The sequence below is a fragment of the Pogona vitticeps genome, chromosome 2 (assembly GCF_051106095.1).
Source record: "Pogona vitticeps strain Pit_001003342236 chromosome 2, PviZW2.1, whole genome shotgun sequence".
Classification (NCBI taxonomy): domain Eukaryota; kingdom Metazoa; phylum Chordata; class Lepidosauria; order Squamata; family Agamidae; genus Pogona; species Pogona vitticeps.
The window spans coordinates 83,050,358-83,074,818 of record NC_135784.1 but is presented as its reverse complement, the minus strand read 5'-3'; the positions used below and the strand labels follow the sequence as shown (position 1 = coordinate 83,074,818).

Here is a 24,461-nt window from a genome sequence, read left to right as displayed (position 1 = left end):
TTGGTTTCTCATTCCATAAGCTTGTACAATACCTTTTCAATCTAACAGACAGCCCTCTTTACAGAAAAAATAGTGATTGACTCCTTATTTTACAAGTAGGTATCATACTATCCCAAAAATAGGAAGAAGGTTTAGAGCACAAATCAGGGAGAGGCAGCAGGTCAGGGAAGTGGCTTGTCCACTACTGCAGTACGAGTCAGTCACTGCATCTGGCAATAAAAACCTTTTTTGCATACTCATGATGGGGGGGGGGAATGTATGTATGTATGTATGTATGTATGTATGTATGTATGTATGTATGTATGTATGTATGTATGTATGTATGTATGTATGTATGTATGTATGTATGTATGTATGCATTTATGCATTCATTTATGCATTTATGCATTTATTTATGCATTTATTTATTGCATTTATGCATTTATGCATTTATTTATGCATTTATTTATTGCATTTATTGCATTTATACCCCGCCTATGTAGTCAAACAACCACTCTAGGTGGAACTTTGTGGTAGCACTCTATGCTTTTCCAAATAATTTGTGTGTTATCAAATGGCAGTCGATGCCATAGTATTGTATCTGTATTGTCAAGGAACAGAGGGCGGGTAGGAATGTGAAGCCAACAGCTTTCCAGTTCTGAGGATTTTAGGGCCAGAACCTGAGACTAAGGGGCACACCCTTGTGATGCCACAGGAAGCAGACCTTAATCAGGCATGATGTGTGCCACACTCATGGAAACACTTATGTCGAGCCAGTAAGCCTTGTTGCCCCTTGGGAGTGGGGAGGAGATGGGCACCCAACCACCAAAGCCAACCCTCTCAATGATAACAAACATTCTCCACCTCCTCCTCCTCCTGGGCCCAGCCAGTGTGAGCCCAAGGATGCCAGGCATTGCTACCAGCCCTGGAAATAAACCTTCAGTTTTACTTCATGTACAGATATTGGGCACCTCCACCTGTCCTGGGGTTGATTATTTTCTGACACATGCAGAGGTACTCAGGGAACTAACGACAGCATGGCACGAAATTTAATCACTGGTGTCTCTCTACCCACAACGGAGCTGGGAAAAGTTACCTTTTTAAACTCCACTGATCATCCTAGCTGAGGATTCTTGGAGATGTCATTCAAACATTTGTTTCCCAGCTTAGTGGTCAAGCCCTTGGGGGAAAACTGTGGCTGCCTCAGGCTGGAGCCAGTTTTAAGGCAAGGCAGGGATGCTGTTATAATCAATCTCTTTAAAGCCACGCTCAGGCAAACTCTGATGTGTTAACCTCATGTTCCTAGCTGCTGCTGCCTCCTAAGTCTGTTGCTCTTTGAAAGTTCACACATACTTAAAAAAAGAAAAACACACAGAAAACACCAACCACTAAGAAAATGGGGGGATGGCGTCATTTCCTCTCCAGCTGTAATAATAATACCGCAGTAAAGGATGGGGAAATCAGGAGGGGAGCTGCACGGAGCACTGGTTTTGCCAGCCCTCCAAACTGTTGTGAGTGGAGGCATCGCAAGATACTGGAAGCTGTCGGGGAGCTGAGGCAGTTAATGATTTTCCTACCTCTGGAGAACGGGGCCTGGAGCAAGATCTGAATGTTATTTGATTTCTGTTTAACCTTGGAAGAGCAGAGAGCAGTTGCTGTTTAAAAAGAAACTCTTTCTACACAGTTCTGATGGAATTCTGGAATACAAATCAATCAGCGTCCTCTCCCTCCCCCACCCTCAGTTCTTTAGAAGAGGTAATTGGTGCTGCAGTTGAGGTTGGGGCCTATATAAAGTTTTCCCTCCCTTCCACCCCAAAGATTAAGTTGCTCCCTATCGACACAGCCTGAAGTCTTCATAGCTGACTCTAATAATCTTGCCTCATAACTGCAGTCAAGTGAGGAGAAAATTGCAAGCAGCAGAGGAGAGAGCAGTCTGACTAACATCATTGCACAATATTGCCTTAGCCAGGTGGATGACAGCGCAATGCCATTTGCACCTTGGAGGCACAAAAAGCTTAGTCCCACTAGATTGCAAACTAACAACTGGCTAGGTATATCATTGCCATTTTGGAAACCAAGCAGGAGGGAAGCAATTATGCCAAGTTTTCCGTACTGCTTGGAAAGCTGTCTGTCCTCTCTTTCCACCCATACTGTCTGTACATTACTGTACTTAGTCTGAGTATGAGATGGAATTTGCTCAGGAGAATATATTTGGAAATAAGAGACATCTTACACAGCTAAGGTAATCTTCCTGTCCGAATAGGCAGATAAGGCTGGTCTCCACCAGAACCTACTGTTCTTGAGTCCAGGAGCAAGAAAGCCTCCAACAGGAGTAAAAATCATACCAGGCAGAACATTTCTTAGTCCTTGGAAATCTGTCAGGATCTTTTGGCCTCACAAGGTGGACCACTTCAAGATATTCTCTAATCCCTGTAGAGGGCCACTTCGTTTTCACCCATCCAGCCAAGCCTTGTGGCTTCTAGGAATGGGAAGGTTTCCACAGTTTTGGGCCTTTCTCACCTCTTTTTCCTGGACTCTCACTGCACTGCTGAAGATCTCCTGATAGTCTTCCATTCTATTCCTGCTGCTGTTCAATAACCATCTTTCAAGAGTTTCTCTGTCCCATCACTTCTGCAACTCTGAATTCCTTTCTGCTGATGGAACCATTAACTCCTGAAGAGGATGGATGCACCTCGGTCCATGGCTCAGCTTTGACCATTCTGCCTTGGGTTACTCTGCTAGAAATCTAGACTCAATAGTGTGTCTAGCCTCCTGACAATACAGTGGGGTCTTGACTTGAGAACTTAATCCATATTGGAAGGCGGTTCTCAAGTCAAAAAGTCTGTAGGTCAAGTCTCCATTGACCTACAGTGCATTGAAAACTGATTAATCCCGTAACAGGCCGTTTTTGTTCCATTTTGGTTTTTTTCTGGTCTGTAAGTCAATTCTCAGGCTGCAAGTTAAACCTAAATTTTGTGGCCAGAGAAGTCTGTAACTCAAAAAGTCTGTAAGTCAAGCCGTCTGTAAGTCAAGGGTCCACTGTATGGCTCTTAGCTTCCCTAACATAGAGAAATCCCTTCACCATGTTAAGGTAAGCATCCAAAAGTATGCATTTCTTGTTTTGTTTAATGAGCCGTACCGTCACATAATGTGCACATTTTAAATTATGCATCCAAGAGTGTCCATCTTTCATTTAATGGACCGTATGTCAGTAACTTAATATTTTATTATAATTTAACAGTTTCATTGAAATACTAATGGGGTCTTCTCTTAAACGTCATTAATCATCATTATGGCCACTGCCTAAAATACCACAAGGTGGGCAGTTTCTCTTTCATCTTTAAAGACTTATTCAATATGCTAATACATCTGGTTCCTGATTAAAAGGGTGCGACGTGGGAGCAAGACAAATTGAAGAAGGCTAATCATTATTTGGGGTTAAAAAGGTAGCATGCGGCTGGCTTTCAGTCGGCCTAGCTGGTTGGTACTATATTGTTCCTCATTGCACAAGACTTACACCCGTTCTACATATATCTTGCTTCCAGTTCTTTGTTTTCTTGGAGGTCCATTGCCATATTTATACAGTAAATCTCTGCTTCTTGTTTCTTGAAAATTCCTTATGTACAGTGTCTTTGATTTTGGCTAAAATCCTGTTGCCTAAAACATACTAAGGCACAAAGAGAGTAGATCCATTTGAATCAATGGAACTCATGGAGGAGCTGACTCACCAAATGCCCTCTGTTTCTACTCTAGTGCACATACTATGCTAAGCAACAGGAGTTCAGCCTTTGTCTTTTAAAGACAGCAAAAATATTTCCATCTGCTTCCTAGAGAAGAAAAGTCTGCACCATTAAAACTTTACAAATAATTAATTCTTTTAAATATAGTTCCTATATATTTATTTTGAAAGGAAAGAATCCAGCATGTACCCTGTGCTTCCTTATTTCTTCTGTTTTTAAAAAGGAGCGTGTCTGCTTAGAAGTTCCACTGAGCTAAGGAGACTTAGTCGTAGGTAAGGGGCTATAGATTATAGCCTTCATTTCAGAAAACCTACTTTCCAAATAACACAGAAAGTTTAGCGCTTTAACTCATCCTTTGCACTCAGTCAGACCAATTTTAGAAATGGGTGATAGGCATAGTTTAGGCGGGGAAATACATCAAGGAATGTGGAAATAAGGAAGACATATGTGCATATGCAGAGTGCAGGTCTATACAGTATTAGAAACAGATTCACTATTCATTCGGCCATGACCTGGTTTGTTCAGTGCAAATAGCTATAGGAATCATTCGGTGCAACTACTTTAATGGCAGGGAGCAAGCTAGTGTGGACCACTTTGGAGTGGTCAGACTTGACTAGAGCAATCTAATTCAAGCCCAGCAGTTTGTATGGGAATTGCTCCTGCAGTCCATCTTTGGTCTCTCTTAAAGGGCCAGTTGAGAAGCTGCCTGTAGCCAAAGCCACCACCCTGGATTTGATGGCAGGTGGTTTCTCAACTGGTTCTTTAATATAAGGCAATGAAAATATTTTTTTTAATTATAATTCATGCAGTGCATCAGTGAAAGTCCATTGCACAGTCTTTTTTTTAAAATCACTTCTTCTGTCCTAGGAGCAGGGGAAGTGATGAATTTGACAATATTTTGAAGTGGCCTGCTTATTAAGGCACTTCACGATACTGGCAAATTCAGACCAGAAGTCTTGCTTTGGATCAGTTCTAGAGACCACATACACAGGAAACAAAACAAACCAGAGTAATCTTACCCACACCAAAAAAGTAGAAGTCCCTGATAAGGGGCTCAGAAAAAAAATGGATAGGACCACTCTGAGGATGGGCTGGTTCATTCCAACAAAGAGGTTGCCGTATTTAACAGTAAACCAGCTCATTCCCGCAGAAGACCAAACAGCATGTTGAACATGTATGTAGTCAGCATTTTTTGTTGATCTAGGTTCAGATTAGTCCATTTTATGACCATGAGTTTAAGAGGTTACTTTTTAAAGAAAACCCTAAAAAGAACTGGAATATCTTTCCTTTTGCACAGAGATGGCTCAACTTTTAGAAACAGGAGCCAAACAGAGTTTAGAAAAAAGTCATCAAGGTGATAACAATGACACAAATTCAGAGCACATGCAGAATTTAAATCTGGAATGGAAACATGGCAGCTTCATTTTATTTCATTAGTGCAAGGTTAAAGCATTTACGCAAACAGGTAGTTCATTTACAATGGAGCAAAATAATATCACTAGTTGGTGGGCCATTGAAAGAAGAGAAAAGAAAGATGCACATCAGTCACACAATGTAACTGAAATGGTTGTATTATTTACTACGGATACTCATAATTTACTACAGATACCTGTGACAAACCCAGACCTACTGGGATATGCCACAGTTTCACTAAGCTGCCACCAACCATTCCCTGTAAGGAGTCACACAGACCAGGAATGGATTTTTAACAAATAAAGGAATAAGGTTTATTTAAATAACACACAGGGAAAATAAACTGATCAAGTGAATAAGATACAGTAACGTGGCTTAGTCTCAATCATACATACACCAGTTTGGTTCACACAGAACACCTTTAAATAAAGCACAGACCCTGAACCTATCAGTTCTGGCTAACCATACAGACACCTGAACCTATCAGGTAGGTACTGACTGACACACAGTAGTACCCTGTCTGACACACAGACTCCCACACCAGCTTCTTCTCTCAGCTTCTCCTCCAGCTCCTTCTTCAGCTCCACACACGCTCCACATATATATACAGTACAGCCCCTCGTCCTGATGTCCCGCCTTCCACTCCCCATAGGATGGACCTTTCCCTCCAAACCCATGACAGACAGGTAACATCAGTGCTGTATGTAACACCTCCCCTCTTTATAAGTTGTTTTGTAGGGGGAAAGCTAAGGTGCTTTTCACCAAAAAACAACCTGGACCCAAAACAAACCAAAACAGTCATATAATAACATACAATACCATACTTACTTATACTTACACTCTATTAGGCATTTAAACATTTACCATTAACAATACATCAAGTTACCTTTATTCATACAAACCAACATGTTTAATAAACAGACACATTTGACTTTTTGTCATCAAAATATATACATAGTCCATGTTTCTTTCGCCGTCTTCATTCTTCAGGTCTTCTTGACAAGGCGTCAGCAACACAGTTCACTGACCCTCTGACCACCTTTACTTCAAAATCATAGTCTTGCAGGTTTAAAGCCCACCTCATAAGTTTACTATTGTGGGTTTTCATTGTCTTTAACCATTGCAGTGGTGAATGGTCAGTGCACAGAACAAAATGTCTTCCCCAGATGTAAGGCTTGGCCTTCTGGATCGCGTAGACTATGGCCAAACACTCCTTTTCCACGGTTGCCAAATGTCTCTCACCTTTCTGGAGTTTCCTACTCAGGTAGGACACTGGATGCTGGTCACCATTCTCATCCTCCTGGCAAAGAACTGCTCCTACCCCGCTGTTAGACGCATCGGTGTAGATGATGAACTCCCGGTCGAAGTCTGGAGCACGCAGCACTGATGAGCGCCTCCTTCAACCTCCGGAACGCCTCCTCACAGTCGCTGGTCCACGGGATGCGGTCATCAGTCTTCTTCCTCGTCAGATCGGTCAGCGGAGCTGCAATCTCGCTAAACCTCGGGATGAACTTTCTGTAGTAGCCCACCAACCCAAGAAATGATTCGACTTTTTTCTTGGTGTTGGGTCTAGGCCAATCACGAACGGCTTCTATCTTGGCCTCGAGGGGTTTTATCACTCCTCCCCCTACTATGTGACCCAAGTATTTAGTTTCTGGGCTACCCAGCTGCAGTTTGTTCTCTTTGCAGAGCCTAGGCCAAAGCACTTCCTCCCCTGGGTTAAAGTGCCTCTCCCTGCCTTCCTGGTCATCCCAAGCTTTCTTTCTGACCTTTTGAGCTTGCAGGGTCTCTGCTGCTAGCTCTAGGTTTCTCTTTAAGTCATTCCTTAAAGTGCCTATGTATGTCACAACGTCTTGTGGGTCATCCTGGGTGATCTGCTCCCAATTTTGTTTGATCAAATCAAGGGGCCCTTTCACCCTTCTCCCAAATAAAAGTTCAAACGGACTGAACCCGGTACTGGCTTGTGGCACTGATCGATAAGCAAACAAAAGGGATTGCAGCTTCTGGTCCCAATTGTTTGGATTCTCTGCCAAGTAAGCCCTAATCATGCGCATTAGAGTCCCATTGAACTTCTCAGTTAACCCATTACTTTCAGGGTGATAGGCAGTGGTTTCCTTGTGCTTAATTCCACAGATTTGCCATAAGCGTTTCATGAGCTTCGATGTGAACGATGCGCCCAAATCTGTGATTATTTCTGAGGCAAATCCCATCCTGGACATATACCCCACCAAGGCATCTGCCACTGTGTTAGTTTCAATGTTAGTCAAGGGTATGGCTTCAGGGTACCTCGTGGCATGGTCCACAATGGTGAGAATGAACCTGTTCCCCCTCTTTGTGGCCTTGGGCAAAGGTCCCACCATATCCACCCCTATGCATTTGAACGGAGTGTCAATCACAGGCAAAGGGCACAACTTTGCTTTGGTCCTGTCGCGATTATTCCCCTGCCTTTGACACACATCACATTGTTTACAGAACTCCCTGATCTGCTTCCCTATGTCAGGCCAGTAAAAATTCTGTGTGATTCTCTGCTGTGTTTTGTTCACCCCTAAGTGCGCAGCAAACATGTCAGAGTGCCCCCTTTGTAAGATCATGGGGCGATACTTTTCAGGTATCACTAGCTGACTTCGGATCCCATCTCCCCCTTTTGAGATATTCCTCAGGGTCTCTCTATACAAAATCCCCTTTTTCTCTAGAAATCTCACTGGGGTTTCAGGTGTTAGCTGGGCGTCAGTCACCTGTTCAAAACACTTTTGGAGAGTGGCGTCTGCCTTTTGCTCTTGGCCAAATCGGCTGTCTGTGGTTAAGGTTTCCACCACAGCTTCTGAACTCCCCTCTGCTTCCGTCTCGGGCTCATCAGTACCCCCCTGAACTGTCCCCGTGGTGGCTTGTGAACGTGTAATCACTAGCACCCGTTTCACATGTTCAGCCAGGTCATTTCCCACGAGCACGGCTGCTGGCAGAGTCGATGAAATCGCTAGCCGCCAAACTCCCCTCCAGCCTTGAAAGTTCACAGGTACCTCCGCTACTGGCAGTGAGATCACCTGCCCCTCAATCCCTGCCACCTTCATGCTCTCATTTGGGATTATATATTCCCTAGGAATAATATCTGGGTGGCACAGGGTCACCTGGGAACAAGTGTCCCTCAGCCCCCGATACTGATGGTCAAGTATTCCTACGTCCACCCCTGCTGTTTCAAACAACTGAGAATCTGTTCTCACGAGCAAGCAGCGCTTGACCTCCAGAAGAGGACCATTTTCCCCAGCCTGATCAGCAGATGTAACTGTTCCAGATTGAGTAGCCATGGCAACAGGCTCCCTCAGTGACAAGGAGCTTTGCTCTGTCTGGACACAGAACACAGCTTTTGGCTTGGTTCCACTCAAATCCTGAGGCACAATTCCTTTTAGCTGCTTTAATTTCTCACACTCTGAGATTAGATGGCCCTTTCCCTGACAGAAATAACATTTTCTGCTATATTTTGAGTCTTTCTCATCTTGTTTTGGTTTTCCCTCCAAAATCTGAGGTCTTGGTTTCATGTCTGAGGGCTTCCCTTCACCATGGGCCCCTCCCCCTTGCTGGCTTTTCCCTGGTCCCTGAGAGTACTTGCTGTAGGTTTCTTTAGGTTTCCCCATCGATTTCCCCTCACCCAAGGGCTTTCTTATTTGGGAAATAAAATCTGCGATCTCGGCTGCTTCTGCCACAGATTTCGGTTTCCTTTCCCTCACCTGGAATTTCAGTTCCCCATGCAGGACTGAATAGAACTGTTCCAGCGCTATCAAGTCTTTGAGCTGCTGAAAGGTCTCTGTCCCCTCCTGAGATAGCCATTTCTCTAGCAGCCTCACCAATTGGGCCCCCACTTGGGTAAAAGTCTGCTCTGGTTTCTTGGTGATTGACCTGAATCTTTGCCTCAGCTGTTCCGCATTTATCCCATGTCTGGCAAACACCAGTTTTTTAAACTCTGCAAAATCCTTCATCAGTTCCTCTGGCATCTCTGAATAGACTTCGGCCAGGCTGCCACTGATTAAAGATCGCATAATGGTCATCTTCTCAGTTTCCCTCACTGAGAAGTCCACAAACGCTCTTTCCACTAAGGAAAAGAACACCTCAGGACAATCTCCCTTGTGGTACACAGGGAATTTCTTCAGGTCAGCTTTAGACAATTGGCCTCCCTCAGAATCCCTATTGTTATTATTGTTCTGGTTCATCATTTCCAATTTTCTTAACTCAAACGCCATCCTTTCTTTTTCCAGAGCAATTTTCTCTCTCTCTAATCCCAATTCAAATTGTCTCTGTTTCTCCCTTTCCCTTTGCTCCATCTCCCTCACCCTCAGTTCATGCTGTTGGGCTATGAGCATTTTCCTGAGTTCTGGGTTCTGCTCTCCCGTGCTGTCATCCTGCACTGAGCCAAATTCATCCTCAGAACCTTGGTCTACCTGGGGGTCTTTCACTTCACCCATTTCTGCCATTTGGCTTCGAGTCAAGGGCATAATCCCCCCCCAGAACAGGCTGCTTTCAAAAGTCAAGCCTCAAAATAAAGCGACCACTTTTTTTTTTTTGCCTCAGAACCAGCTTTCTATAGATTACTGCTGTTCTTCAGCACTAACTTGCAACTGTTGCGAGCCAGAGTCTACCCCCCTCTGCTAGGCCTCTCAGCAGACAGGCTAGATCACTGTTACTTTACAGTTTTGCCTCAGCTTTTTCCCGCCAAAACAGGTTGCCTCAGAGCTCCCTAATCTAGTCCCACCAATCTGAGGTCACACGTTCTTCCACTAGCCTACCTCCCCGTGAGGTAAGCCTAGAAGATTACCTACGCGCTCTCAGATTGTCCCTGACTAGACCCCCCTTGCTCTGGGCACACTTGCCAAGGCTTTGCTGGACCACTGGACAACTGGACCAGTCGTATCCCACACGCTGGACACCAATCAATGTGACAAACCCAGACCTACTGGGATATGCCACAGTTTCACTAAGCTGCCACCAACCATTCCCTGTAAGGAGTCACACAGACCAGGAATGGATTTTTAACAAATAAAGGAATAAGGTTTATTTAAATAACACACAGGGAAAATAAACTGATCAAGTGAATAAGATACAGTAACATGGCTTAGTCTCAATCATACATACACCAGTTTGGTTCACACAGAACACCTTTAAATAAAGCACAGACCCTGAACCTATCAGTTCTGGCTAACCATACAGACACCTGAACCTATCAGGTAGGTACTGACTGACACACAGTAGTACCCTGTCTGACACACAGACTCCCACACCAGCTTCTTCTCTCAGCTTCTCCTCCAGCTCCTTCTTCAGCTCCACACACGCTCCACATATATATACAGTACAGCCCCTCGTCCTGATGTCCCGCCTTCCACTCCCCATAGGATGGACCTTTCCCTCCAAACCCATGACAGACAGGTAACATCAGTGCTGTATGTAACAATACCCTTTCCCAGTGGGACATGATTTGGACCCAACTATCCACCAGCCATCCGTTGTTTCATGGGATCAATAATATATCGAAGTCTCAGACTGAGGAAGGCAGCTTTTCAGTGATGGCATGAGCACTTTTAAAGATGCCAATAACCAAAGGGACAACCCACATGCCATTCTCTGCTAATCTGTTCATTTGAGACCTACCGATTTGATTAACAAATTAATGAAAGCCAATTCAGTGAATTAAATGGCCTCATCCCCCAGTGCCAGAAATAAATTTTTTCCCATTAATTACATTTAGCATTAACAAATTAATTTGCAGATCTAACATTCCAAGCTTTGATCTCTCCATCCCAAGAAAGTAAGTTCAGCTTTGATAAGCATATCAGCCATACCAACTAGACATTTCCTAGAACCCTCAAGAATCAGCCAACATACATAGTTGTAGAAGGGGTAACCACGTTAGTCTGTGTAAGCATTATAGATAAAAACAAAGTAGAAAAAACATTTTTTAAAAAATGATAAATGTGGTGGCACCTTAAAGACTAACTTTTATATTTTTTTTCTATGTGAGCTTTTGTGGACAAGTCCACTTCATCAGAAACCAAAATATTTTCACCTCTAGGGGTGGAACATTTCAGTTGAAGAGTAGAGATGTAAGGCCACTGGCAGCCATGGCAAGAAAACTAGATGTCAAATACCTCCATTTCAGATCTCTGTCTACCTGTCCAGTTGAGAAACCTGAGTCTAAAGTGAGTCTTGATTCATGTTTTGGGCTGCTTGAGACAACCCATGTTTGCCATGGCCACTACGGAATCCTGAGCCACTAACAGACAAAGCAGTCCTTATTGTAGAGATGTTGAAGTCCCTCAAGAAATCTTCTTGAGAATCCCCAACATGAAGCCTGAGACCACTTGTATCAGCTTAGGCAAGAAGGCTGCTGGACAGCAGGGTGCATGACACACCAGTAGCTTCCCAAATCTAATTCAAGGTACAAGCACTCAACATGAGTGCCTACCTGGGCCACAGGCCTGGAAAGAGAAATGCAACCTCTATAGATGACAATGACTTCTTCTCCGGGACCATCCCACTTGTACAGTGTGGTATTTCTGTGAAAGGAAGGACCTACATCACTACAGACTGAAGAACATTTAGCCTTTTGTTTGATAGTGTCACCTGCATTCCAAAAATAATATTCAGTGGGAGTAGAATAGCATTGGCTAAATATCAAACAGGAAGAACCATCCCTACGTCACCACCAAAAGAGAAAACCTGGAAATGCACTAGGTGGTGAATGGCCTCCTTGGCTTTCTTCCCAGCCCATTCTTTGCTATCCTACCCTGATATACCCTTCACCTTCATTCAAGAATTATTGCTTATTGGTCTTTAAGTAGCTGGTTGGATAGCTAAGCTAGCTGGCTGACTCAGTGAGTTAGGCATCTGGCTATGGAGTCAGAGGTTGGGAGTTTGATTCCCCACTTTGCTTCCAGGGAGAAGAACCTGCCCGTGTACCTTGGGCAAGCTGCACAGCTGCAGGGCACCTCCAGAAGATGCAAATAGTAAAACACTTCTGAGTATTCATTACCTGGAAAAACCTGAAAAGGGTTATCATATGTTAGAACTGACTTTTTTGGTACATGGTTATTAATGATTTTTAAACATCACAGGAGTGCCTTGCAAAAATTGTAGTTAAATATGATTTTTATATTTCTTTCATTGTGTATAAAAATGAATAATGCTGAATCTTTAATATGTGAGAGAGTATGAGCACATGTGTGTGCATACGCACATGACTTCTTTGGCCAATTTTGTGCAAACCAGGAGTGTGTGAAAGAGAGACTCCTAGCAAAGTATGTGCAAATAGCAGGGTTCTAAAGTTACTGTTTTGACTACAGTTCTCAGAATCCCCTAGCTAGCATGCAGCCATGGGCTCTGCTGGCTGTGGAACGATGGGAACTATCAAAGAAGTAATTTGCCCAAAGAAGTAATTTGTCCTGCAAAGAGTGATCATCAGACACAAAAGGGACTATGGTATGTGTTTCAAGGTTATATTGAATATTCCAAGCAGAACAGTTCCCCTTTTCCCAAAGGAGCTCAGATCCCATATGATAGGTTGGGCTGGGAAATTCTAAACAAGCCCAAAACCATTCTCAGAGTTTCATCATGGAAGAAGGGTCTGACACTGGGTTATGGACTCCAGGTCTAACTCTATCCATTGCATTGCACTGTCTTCAATAACAGTTACTGATTTTCAGAAGTTCTGCTACCAGGAGGCCTTCGTGAAGCATTATCCCAGATCTCACAGAAACCTTTGAACAATGTGAGAGAGTCTCTCGCTTAAATTCCCAAGAGCACTTACTCTAATACAGTCTCTATTCAGATGCTTTCTCTGACTTTTTTTTTTCCAGGGCATATGAGGCACAAAAATAAAACAAGAAGTCCAGAATAAAGGGGGGAAATACATCTCTGTCTGAAATAAATTCTTGCACTAAAGTCCTGGGGACTAGCATTGTAAGTAGACTAGCTGAAGGCACCCACCTACCTTTTTAGCATAACATTTTTTTTGGGCTGGTGGAATCTGCAAGAGATCACCTGCATCAGCAAAACACATTACGACATGCTTGCTTTCTGGGCCAAGTCCATATTCAGGTGCTATCTATGGTGCGTCGGGATTGCATCCAGGCAGATGCAAGGCATGTTATTCATTCATGGCACAATGTGCAAAGTCAGCACAATGTCATCCCACCCTTCTCCCATATCAGCTCCTTCCAGGAGGAAGAAATGCTCCTGCACAGATGTGTTGCTAGAAAGTCATGTCTTATTTGAATTGCCAAGCTGAGGAGATGCAGCTGTGTAAGGTACAGAGCTTAGAAAACATATTTGGGGGGACTTTTAACTCCAGCCAGCAGAACTGTGGGAGTAGTGATCCAAAAAAAAGGAGTAACATTTCCAAGCTCTAGTTAGGTATCTAAGATCAAAGGGGGATGTGAGCAAATGACGGCTGGTGAAAAGTAGCTCTTCAAGAGTCTGATTAAGTCCAGGAAGGAGTGGGTTGGGATTTAAATTCTCACCAGGCAATTGAAATGACTGTGCAACCTTTTCCCTTAGCCTAATCTGTTTTATTGGATTGGGCAAACATTATCAGTGAAGTGTATATATGTGTGCGCGCCTCTGCATACGTGTATGCCATGTATCCTATCCTGAACTACTTTGAAGCAAGCCAGAAAAAGTACAATAAGTAAAAGATGCTTCCACTCCTGGCATACATATGCCCTGAAGACAGTATTTCAGGCATAGAGCAGATACTTTTTACTGAGAGCAGAAGCAATAGCAGACAAGGAAGAGAAGACCAGAGAGGCATGGGCTTGGAGATAAGGGACCATAATTTATGGTAAGAGATGCAGATGAACAAAATGGAATTGTGGAAGGTACTAAATCTCCATGTCACTTGAAGTCTGGATGCTCAGCTAAACTATTTTCTCTTAGATTTTTCTCCATTGTTTTTAGAACAAATGCAAGCTGAGATTCTAGGAGAGTGAATACATCTGTGTTGAGATTCTGTGCTTGTGCCACGGGAATTCAAAGCATGTGGAACATGCAATTGCTGTCTCTGAGCCCTCTTCTTTAGAAGAGGCAGGAAACCAATAGAACTAACTGCTACTTCCCCTCCTCTTTGTTTTCAGCACCCACTCAGTGTATGTAAGAAGACAAGTGCTTCCCCTCAGTTATTTATTATAATTTAATGGCATACTGGAGACATAAGACAACTGGGTGGGGAATGAAGCACTCTTATGGGAAGAGCCTAAGCAGCAGGCTTTATACCACAAGCCACCACTCATAGGAAGCTAGAGTGCCACATGGGAGGGTGGAAGGGCTTTGTTACCACAACACACTGATATAATTCGACTTCTCCATATCTCATAGATCACCCACAACCCTTTAGATGCTAGACAGCCACTTTAGGTCACTATATTCTGCTTCGTATGCATGGCCATCAAAATACCAGGCACTTTCTGCCTTGTTTGTTTTGTTTTACTGAATGTGGCGATAGAGTCACAGGGACTGGTCTGGAGGCAAATGGTTGACCAAATGCCTATGGGTGCTCTTTGATGGTTTTTGTCTTCATATTTGCACACGGCCCTGAATGGTGCTAGATTTCTTCCAACAACCATTTGCAAACAAGCAATTTCCCCTTCCATGAGTGGGAAAGGGCAACTCTCTCTCTTAGTCAGACAACTCATCCAGAGTAAGTATGTACACAGGAAGTAAGGTCAAATCCACAGGCCATGGCCTATATGTCTTACCCTGATTGGCAACATGATGCTTACAGGCACACTATTACGTGTGCAAAACTCTCCATATGATTGGGAAATCAGCAAAGCCAACAGAATTTTAAAGATTAAAAAAATAGATTCACGAAAACCCATGTTCTAATAAATGTGTTAATCTTTCAACATGTTGTAGGAGTCTTTCTTGCTTTCACCCCAATATCCTGTTAGAGCTCAGCAGATGATCCCTGCCATGGTGGCAGGAGTACTTTGGTAGCTGCCGTCCAAGATAAATTGCAAATAAGCAATTTTTCCAAGTTTTCATTATGACTGACGTAGTTCTCAGCTCAGGAAATTACACATGTAGGTATCCTTATAGCGAAAAAAGAGGGCTACTGCACATGTGATGTCCATGGCATGCAGATGTTTAACTGAATATACATAAGCCTCACCACTGCCATGCCCACCTATATAGCACCTAGTCAGTCAATCTTGGATGTTTTGACTGAAAGGGTTGCTGTGTCCATCTTCCTCTCTCTCACACACATACTTCAGACAAAATGAATCACCCCCCCACACACTGCACGCACACACACCATTAAGATTTGAATTCACCTGCCCAATCTCTTCTCCACCCTGTTTGCCTGCTCAGCTCTGATGCCTACTGTATATGAACAATGTTTGGAAAGTGCAGCTGAAGAAGAAAAACTGAAGGGAACAAGGAGGTGGATTAACTCTTCTGTTCAGTCAGTCTGAGGTTTTGTACTGCGTTTCCCTGAAAATAAGACAGGGTCTTATATTAATTTTTGCTCCAAAGAACACATTAGGGCTTATTTTCAGGGGATGTTTTATTTTACAGTCATGTTATCTTCTGGTTTCTGCATAATGCAGCACAATGGTGGAGGGTGGGGTTTGTCTTAACTGGGGCTTATTTTTGGGGTAGGGCTTATATTACGAGCATCCTGAAAAATCATACTAAGGCTTATTTTCAGGGAAACAGGATACTATATATTTATATTTAAGAGGATGGGGACCAATTTTTCTCATTAGTGAATTGGGACAAGGGAGAAGGGGTCCACACATCAGGAAGGCAGACATAGATTAAACAGGGGAGTTATTTACCATGGTGGAAAGATAGAAAGGCAGTGTGTGAGAGAGAGCTTCCTCACTGGTAAAAAACAGTACTAAGTTAGAAAAAGGGACCAGATCCTGGAAAGGGACCTGCATCATGTACATATGATACATTGCACAGAGGTTGATTCATTGCTGCTTAATCTCCTAAACAATTGAAGTTTTCCTATTGGCATTAACTCTTAAACCACCACAGTGCCTTAAAATCACTACACAATGAGTCTGGAGGTTGACTACAGCAGTGGTTCTTAACCTTTGTTACTCGGATGTTTTTGAACTGCAACTCCCAGAAACCCCAGCCAGCACAGTTGGTGGTGAAGGCTTCTGGGAGTTGCAGTCCAAAACTCCTGAGTAACCCAAGGTTAAGAACCAGTGGACTACAGTATCACAAATTACTCTCTTGGGCAATTTTAAATGTGATATCCTTTGATGCCTTTGCAGCAGTGTGAAAGCTTCAACCATGTTGAGGAGTTAAGCACTTGTTAAGCCAGACAAAACTCCTTTAAATGGTTTCCAAAACTGGAGCTGCTCCTGATATTAAAACCATCTCCATCCACATCTATTTCACTGATGCATATTATAATGGGAAAGTATGTTGGAAACTTAAGATGATCTTGCTCCGTTGACTGTGTTAAACTATGGACACCTTGTTTCAGTAGATGCCAAACAGACTTCATGCTCCCTCAGCACTGGAAATAGGGGAGGCAGTGAATTATCTACCTAAGGAAGCATGCATAGTAGCTGTTGTAGCAATGAATTCTCCTTTCATTTCTCCACTCTCAGTTTATTTATTTATTTATTTATTTACAATATTTTTAGCCGCACCATTGCCAGTGGCTTCTGGCATGTGTAAGCCTTGACAGAGCCAGACTATCCACCCTCCCATTCATTTCATGTTGGATAAGACCAATGGGCAACAGGCTGCCCCCTCTTTTTGGTGGGTTCTCCATATCTGGAAAGGATCTTTTTCCATCCTTGTGGCCTTCAGATGTTTTGGACAACATCTCTTTCTTGACCATTACCCTTGCTGCCTATGGCTGATCTCAGCTGAAGTTCTGGTGGGAAAAGGCTGCTATGAAGTTCCTTGGAGCCAAATGGTATCTTAGCAGAAGAGCTTTATACAAATCCATGAAGGACCGATTAGTTAATAGATACTGGCAGGGCCAGCCCTGCCGTAAGTCATAGGGAGGCTACTGTCTCTGCTGGCAGGTTTTGGGTGTTCAGTAATGGCAACCTTTTGGGTCTTCCATCTGAGTGCCTTGATCCTTCTCATCTAAGACAAAGCTGTATATCTCGTCCTTTCTGTTGAGAGTTCTGGTACTGTACTGAATTCCAGTACAAATGCACAGCGGAAGTGCCAGCCGGTTCAGGCAGAATTAGCTAGAAGTTTCCCTTTGTACCCGCCCCTCACCAAACACTAGCACTCAAGAATAACACTCAGGAGGCCTTTTTGTATAAAAGAAAGGAATCTATATTGTACTCACGAAGATAAGCATTTAGAAGGTTTCAGGTAGATACAGGAATAAAAATAGCGAATACAATGTTCTTCTGTTCTGGCCCCACGTGGCTGGAGGGGTCTCCAGGCTCAGTGGGCCGGCATGGAACCTTTACATCTTTCCAGGTGAAGAGCGTGTGCAAGAATGGTGACCAACAATGGTGGTTGAATCACCTCATGGCCAGGAGGGCCGGAAACAGGGGTGGAGCCTCCCTACCCGGGAACAACAAAACTCTCTAATTGGTCAGCATGTAAACAAACAAGCAAACAAGTTAGTTTGTGTTGCAGGCCCTTCCCCTTTGAAATTTGCATCTAGATTGCTTGATCATCCAACACCCCTTCTCAATCTAGCATGCTAAATTTCAACAAGTCCCATCAAGCTTCGCAGGTTCTGGAAGCGATCTCTTGGTAGAGGTTTGGTCAGGATGTCTGCTGTCATCTCCGTGGACGGACAGTAGGTCATCTGAATGGTACCCCTCTGGACCAGGTCTCGCGCTAACTCATGTCTCACACTAATGTGCTTGGTGCGCGCGTTCATCTTTTCTGCATGCGATAGCCTGATGCAGCTTTGATTGTCCTCCATCATCTGGAACGGTGTTCCTCCTTCTATCTCGAAGTCCGTCAGCAGCTTCTCCAGCCATAGCAGTTCTCTGCATGCTTCTGCCGCTGCAATGAACTCTGCTTCTGTGGAAGACAAAGCTACAACATCCTGTTTACGACTGCCCCATGAGATAGGACCATCCCCATACATAAAGAGGAAACCACTAGTGGATTTACGATCTTCTGGATCCTCAGCCCAGTCCGAATCCACCATTCCCACAAGTTTTGGAGTGTCACTAGCTGGCAGTCTTATCTTAAAGTCCATGGTCCCTTTCAAGTATCTAACTACTCTTTTTACTGCTGTCCAATCACTCTGTGTCGGTGAGCTGACTTTTCTGCTCAATATTCCTACTGCAGTGGCAATATCAGGTCTTGCAGTAGTTGTCAAGTATAAGAGCTTCCCTATAGCTGCTCTATACTGGTTATTGTCGGGCAAAGGTTCTCCTTTCTCTTTACTCTTGTAAAAATCTGTAGTCATTGGTGTAGCAGCACCATGGGCATCCTGCATACCTAGCATATCTAACAGTTCAAGTATCTTTTGTTTCTGACTCAATAAATATGAGCCATCTGCTGCTTTCTCAATTTGAATACCCAAATAATATGTCGCATTTCCCAGCTCCTTTATTTCTACCTCTTTGCTCAGATTCTGTACTATACCTCTGTACTCCCCTTCTTCATGGGTTGCTACTATGAGGTCATCAACATAGGCTAGGATATATGTGTAGTGTCCATTCCTGTTCCTAGTATACAGGCACTGATCTGCTCTTCCTTGCGTGAAGCCTTGCTGAAGTAGCATTTTGTTCAACTTCTCATTCCAGGCTCTGGCTGCCTGTTTCAGTCCATAAAGGCCTTTCTTCAGTTTGCAGACAAAGTCGGGGTGCTTCTTGTCAATGAAGCCTGGTGGTTGTCGCATGTAGAGGTCTTCTTCAATTTCACCATGAAGAAATGCAGTTTTGACATCTAGATGCTTGACTAGCATCTGTCTGGATGCTGCAATACTCAGGAGCATTCTTATAGTGCTGTGTTTCACAACTGGAGCAAAGGTTTCATCAAAGTCTTCTCCATACTTTTGAAGAAATCCTTTGGCAACTAATCTTGCTTTGTAGCGTTCCACTTGTCCATCTGCTCCCTTTTTCTCTTTGAATACCCATTTGCATCCAATTGCTTTCTTTCCTGCTGGTAACTTTGTCAATGTCCATGTTTCATTCTTGTGTAGGGCTTCTATCTCCTCTTTCGCAGCTTGTTTCCATTTGGCACCCTCCTGTGCTGGCATTTGTTCAACTTCTTCCCAGGTCGCTGGCTCATCTGTCTGCGACGACCTTGCAAGGTAGGACAGGCGAAGCGGCGGCACACCTCTGTTGGACCGTGATGAGCGTCTGACCTCTGGTTCTGGAACCTCTGGCAGCGTGGTGCCATCCTCTGGTTCTGCAGAGTTGTCAACTGCTCCATCCGTATCCCCTTCTGTTGGTGTACTGCTCTCATTCTTCATCTCATCCTCATCTTCCTCTTCCTCTGGTTCGTTTTGTGAGGGCACTGGGATAGGTATGTCTAGGAGAGGTTGGCTGTATTGATTCTGTTCATCAGAGTTGTCTAGCACAGTCCCTCTCTTGTCAGCCTTCCTTTGTTCATCAAAGTGAACCACGTGCCTTGTACTGACCTCACCAGTTCTCAGATTCATGACTCTGTAACCCTTGACACCTGAATCATACCCAATAAGAATTGTTTGTTCAGTTCTAGAGTCCAACTTATGCCTTTTCTCTTTGGGAATGTAAGAGTATGCAATGCTTCCAAAAACTCTAATGTGTGAGATGTTTGGGACTCTACCATGCCAAAGTTCAAAGGGTGTTTTTGTGGTAGCTTTTGTTGGTAGTCTGTTCTGAAGGTAAGTAGCAGTTATAATAGCTTCATCCCACATCCTGGTGGGTAGCTCTGCATCTGCAAGCATGCATCTAGTCATCTCCAGAAGAGACCTTAGTTTTCTCTCAGCTACTCCATTTTGTTCTGGTGTGTATGGAACAGTCCTTCTGTGTAGGATACCTTGTTCCTCAAAGAATGTCTGTGTGTGGTTTGAAATGTACTCACCACCATTATCTGACTGAAAAGCCTTAGGTATTCTTTCAAATTTGTTGCTCACCATGGCCACGTATTTCCTCAGAAGGTTGTGGGTTTCACTCTTGTCCTTCAGTAGGTAGGTGACACAGTACCTTGAAAAATCATCCAGAAAAATTAGAATATATCTGTTGCCTCCCATCGATGGTACATTAATTGGTCCACATAAGTCAGTGTGAATCAAGTCTAACACTTTTGTGCTTCTTTGTTCAGTACTTGAATGAAATGAGGGTCTGACCCCTTTTTCTGTAAGGCAACTTACGCACCTGGATGTCTTGTTACTGTCATGTGGCTTTACCTCAAGTCCTTTGACCAGGTTCCTTTTGTGCAGTTCCAGGATTGCACTTGTGTCTCTATGAGCAAATCTGCGATGCCACAGGTCCAGGCTGCTCACTTCTTCTTGCACCGTCTGCGCTGTGTTGATCTGCACCTGTTCATCTAAGAGACTGACTTTATATATGCCATTAGATTCATAAGCTTCCAAATATATTTCATTGTCCTTTTCAACTGTGCATTTTTCACCATAAAAATGTACATCAAAACCCTTTTTCGCGAGACTTGACACACTGAGCATATTGCAGTCAAGGCTGGGAACATAGACCACGTCACTTACAGTAGTTTCATAGACTGCATTTGGTGTTAGACACATCAAAGTTCCAGACCCCTTGCCTTGCACCTCCACACAGTTCCCATCAGCCACCTTAATTTGCCCATTGGCTGATGAATCAAAAGTTTTAAAAAATGTTTTGTCATGCGTAGCATGCTGTGAACATCCACTGTCAATAATCCATGAGCCTCTATTTCTCTGGTAGCTCGGTGTAACTTCATAAGCTATAAATGCACTCTGTTTAGTTTCTTTCTTTGGCCTTTCTGTAGCTCTGTCCCTCTTGTGACCAGAAGCTGCATTCTTGCCTTTGCTAGCTCTTTGTTCAACTTGGTGAGAGCTCCCATTGGCTGGAGCCTCCTTGTGGGTGTCACAGTCCCTTGATTTATGTCCTTTCCTCCCACAAGACCAGCAGCTGATACGTGATTGGTCGTGGGGCGGAGCCTTTCTATGGCTCCTGTTTTGAATCAGGTAATTTGATCCACTTGCCTCTTGGGAACTGAAATAGCCTCCTGCCTGGTTTCTGCATTCATCTCTCAGAGCTTTAACACTGGCATCAAAAGACAACTGTTGTGCATTTACAACTGAGGCAAAAGCATCAAAACGTTCTCCTAGGGATGCTAGCAGAAATCCCCTTTTCATCCTATCAGGCATTTGATGACCAGATGCAATCAGATTATCTGTAATATTTAAAAATTCAGATATGTGTTTTTCACATACCTTCTTTTTATTTAAGCGGATCCTGGTTAAATCCTTAATTAATGCTGCCTCAGTTTGATGGCTTGCAATCCCAAAAGATTCCTCCAGATTTTTAAGCATTTCTTTTGCTGTTTCACAATTTGCAACATAGGCCAATTGTTCATCAGTTAGGTTGCGAAAAATTATTGTTTGTGCAGTTATATCTTTCTTTTCCCATTCTACTTTAGCTTTGCTTTCTTCTGGTTTGTCTGAATTTAAGCAATCATTGAGCTCCATGCCCTTAAATTCCAGTAATAGTCTTTGTTTCCATCTCACAAAATTAAATGAGGTTAAGGCTGGCAATTTAACTTCCTTCTTTTCTGCCATTCCTGCCTCCTTTTCAGCACAAAATCAACAAGCAAACAACAGCAAACTCTCTTCAGCTAGTTTGGTATATTGAGGGGGGGGGGAGAAAAAGAAACGCAAGATACACTTGGAAAACAACAAACGCCCGAAAAATACTTCTTAGCTAATCTTTTCCTTTTTGCTGGCTGTTTAGTCATTCTCTGGGCCCATGACCTGTTGAGAGTTCTGGTACTGTACTGAATTCCAGTACAAATGCACAGCGGAAGTGCCAGCCGGTTCAGGCAGAATTAGCTAGAAGTTTCCCTTTGTACCCGCCCCTCACCAAACACTAGCACTCAAGAATAACACTCAGGAGGCCTTTTTGTATAAAAGAAAGGAATCTATATTGTACTCACGAAGATAAGCATTTAGAAGGTTTCAGGTAGATACAGGAATAAAAATAGCGAATACAATGTTCTTCTGTTCTGGCCCCACGTGGCTGGAGGGGTCTCCAGGCTCAGTGGGCCGGCATGGAACCTTTACATCTTTCCAGGTGAAGAGCGTGTGCAAGAATGGTGACCAACAATGGTGGTTGAATCACCTCATGGCCAGGAGGGCCGGAAACAGGGGTGGAGCCTCCCTACCCGGGAACAACAAAACTCTCTAATTGGTCAGCATGTAAACAAACAAGCAAACAAGTTAGTTTGTGTTGCAGGCCCTTCCCCTTTGAAATTTGCATCTAGATTGCTTGATCATCTAACACTTTCCCCTTAACTGGGCTGCTGCCGTCAGCTGTTATAGAGGATGTTATTCCATTGCCAATGTTACTGGTGGTCCATCATTTTCAGCAGTGTCACAGTACAAGCAGCAAAATGTCTTGGGCCAATCACAACTACTATCCAAAATCATGGTAGCTAAGTAGAGCCAAATGGGTGTCTTAGCTGACCACAAGGGGAACAGGAGTCAGAAGTCTGATGCTGCAGTTCACAAAAGCCAAATCAGCCCTCGTCTGGATTAAAGAATCATAATTTCACACTGTTCAACATTTGTCCCATCATATTTGAAGTAATTTTGGGTGCCACCTTTGAACAAGGAAATTGACATGACGAACCATCAGTCTAGAGGAAAGGGATCATCATAGAGAAGGACCTGGAAATATTGACCACTAGCCAACTGCCTATAATTGCAGAATCCTGCATATGGAGAAAATAGACCAGACGATTTCTAGGATTTCTTCAGATTCTAGAGTTCTAAGTTGTACAATTCTAACTCCTCTGTTAAGAGGCAATACATTTCTGATTACCAGATGCCATGGACCAACAGAAAGCCATAAATAGCCTTTGAAGCAACACTGGCAGAGAATCTGCAACGAAAGCACCTTTAAACTGGCATGGCTTCAAGAAAAGATTTTTGAAAACTTGTAGAAGTCTGCTAAGGGCTATTGAAAACAATAGCTAAGTGGACCCTCCACATTTAAAGGATGTTTGTCTCTGAATTCAGAACTCTGGGGGGGGGGACAAACAAGAGAGGCAAGTCTCTTCTTGCTGTCCTGGGTGTAAGATTATCAGAGGCTTCAGCTGCTGGGCACAACATTCTGATCTGAATTAGCAGCACAATCCTCATTTTGTTCATTGCTGGTTGAAATGTACTAACTACATCAGTCCAGCTGACCTGTCTCTTTTCGTCTCATTTGCCTGCTCACAAGCATGCAGAACATATTTAAGGAGATCAGCAGTTGATCTGTCCACCTGACCTTCTCCTCTTAATTGTACTTAAAGATCTCAAGGGAGGCTCATTTCAACAGAGTTCAAAAGCTCCTTGATTAGAGTCATTTCAGCAAACGCAGAGGGAGGGAGCTTACTCAAGAAGGTTTCTGTGGTATAGTATAAGAAAGGAATGCTTTCAAAGCAGTTTCTGCCCAGAACTCTCCATGAACTCATGCAACCACCCCGAGCCTCTTAATATTGTAGATACATGCAGATACATATGAGTGTGCCTTGTGTACATAGGCAGCAGTTTCCCACGTATGAAGTTCTCTTTGCCTCCTTGGCCAGTTCAGCTTTCATCCTTAATCGGTGACTGGTGATCCTGGCTTGCTACCTTATGGAAATCATTGCCAAAGTCTGTGATTGAAATGAAGAGGTACTTGCAAAGGAAATATCTACATGCTGTTCCAGCAGTGGTAAGAAAAGCATATGCAACCATGCCTGAAAATCAAGATTAATTTTTCACTTTTTCAAAATGAGCAATATATTTCTTGGCAGTGGCTGCTGCAATGGCTGCGATGAACTAACAGCCCATGGAACAAATGGCATTGTAGGTGGCTGGAGCTCAGCATGTGCTTCCTCCACCCAATCTCCTCCTTTTTCAAAGGATGAAGTCTTCTTTTGTGGTCCCCTAAGCAGGAGGCAAGTGGCAATGTGATATGAGCCACGTTGTACTTCTCCATTGTCTTGAACAGTTTGGCGGATGACTTGATCAGAACAGATCTGATCCTGACTTTGTCCGGAATAATTCTTATGGCTACTGCTGAGTCTGAATGATGATTTCAAAGGGAAACATTTGCAAGAAATACTGGATTAGTCATTTATTTATGAGATCAACCACCTGATTGCAGGGCATCTCAGAATAAACTGTCTCATTACCTTTTAGTTTCTCTCCTAACATCC

At 43.5% G+C, this 24,461-nt stretch overlaps 1 long non-coding RNA gene across 1 annotated transcript; it reads right to left on the bottom strand.

Moving 5' to 3' along the window:
• Window positions 1-4,125: 4,125 nt before the first annotated feature.
• LOC144586764 (uncharacterized) lies at window positions 4,126-16,715 on the bottom strand. The gene is made up of 2 exons (XR_013541783.1): window positions 10,573-16,715; window positions 4,126-5,328 (listed from the first exon to the last, which is right to left on the bottom strand). It is a non-coding gene; the product is annotated as an uncharacterized LOC144586764 (long non-coding RNA).
• Between the last annotated feature and the right edge of the window lie 7,746 nt (window positions 16,716-24,461).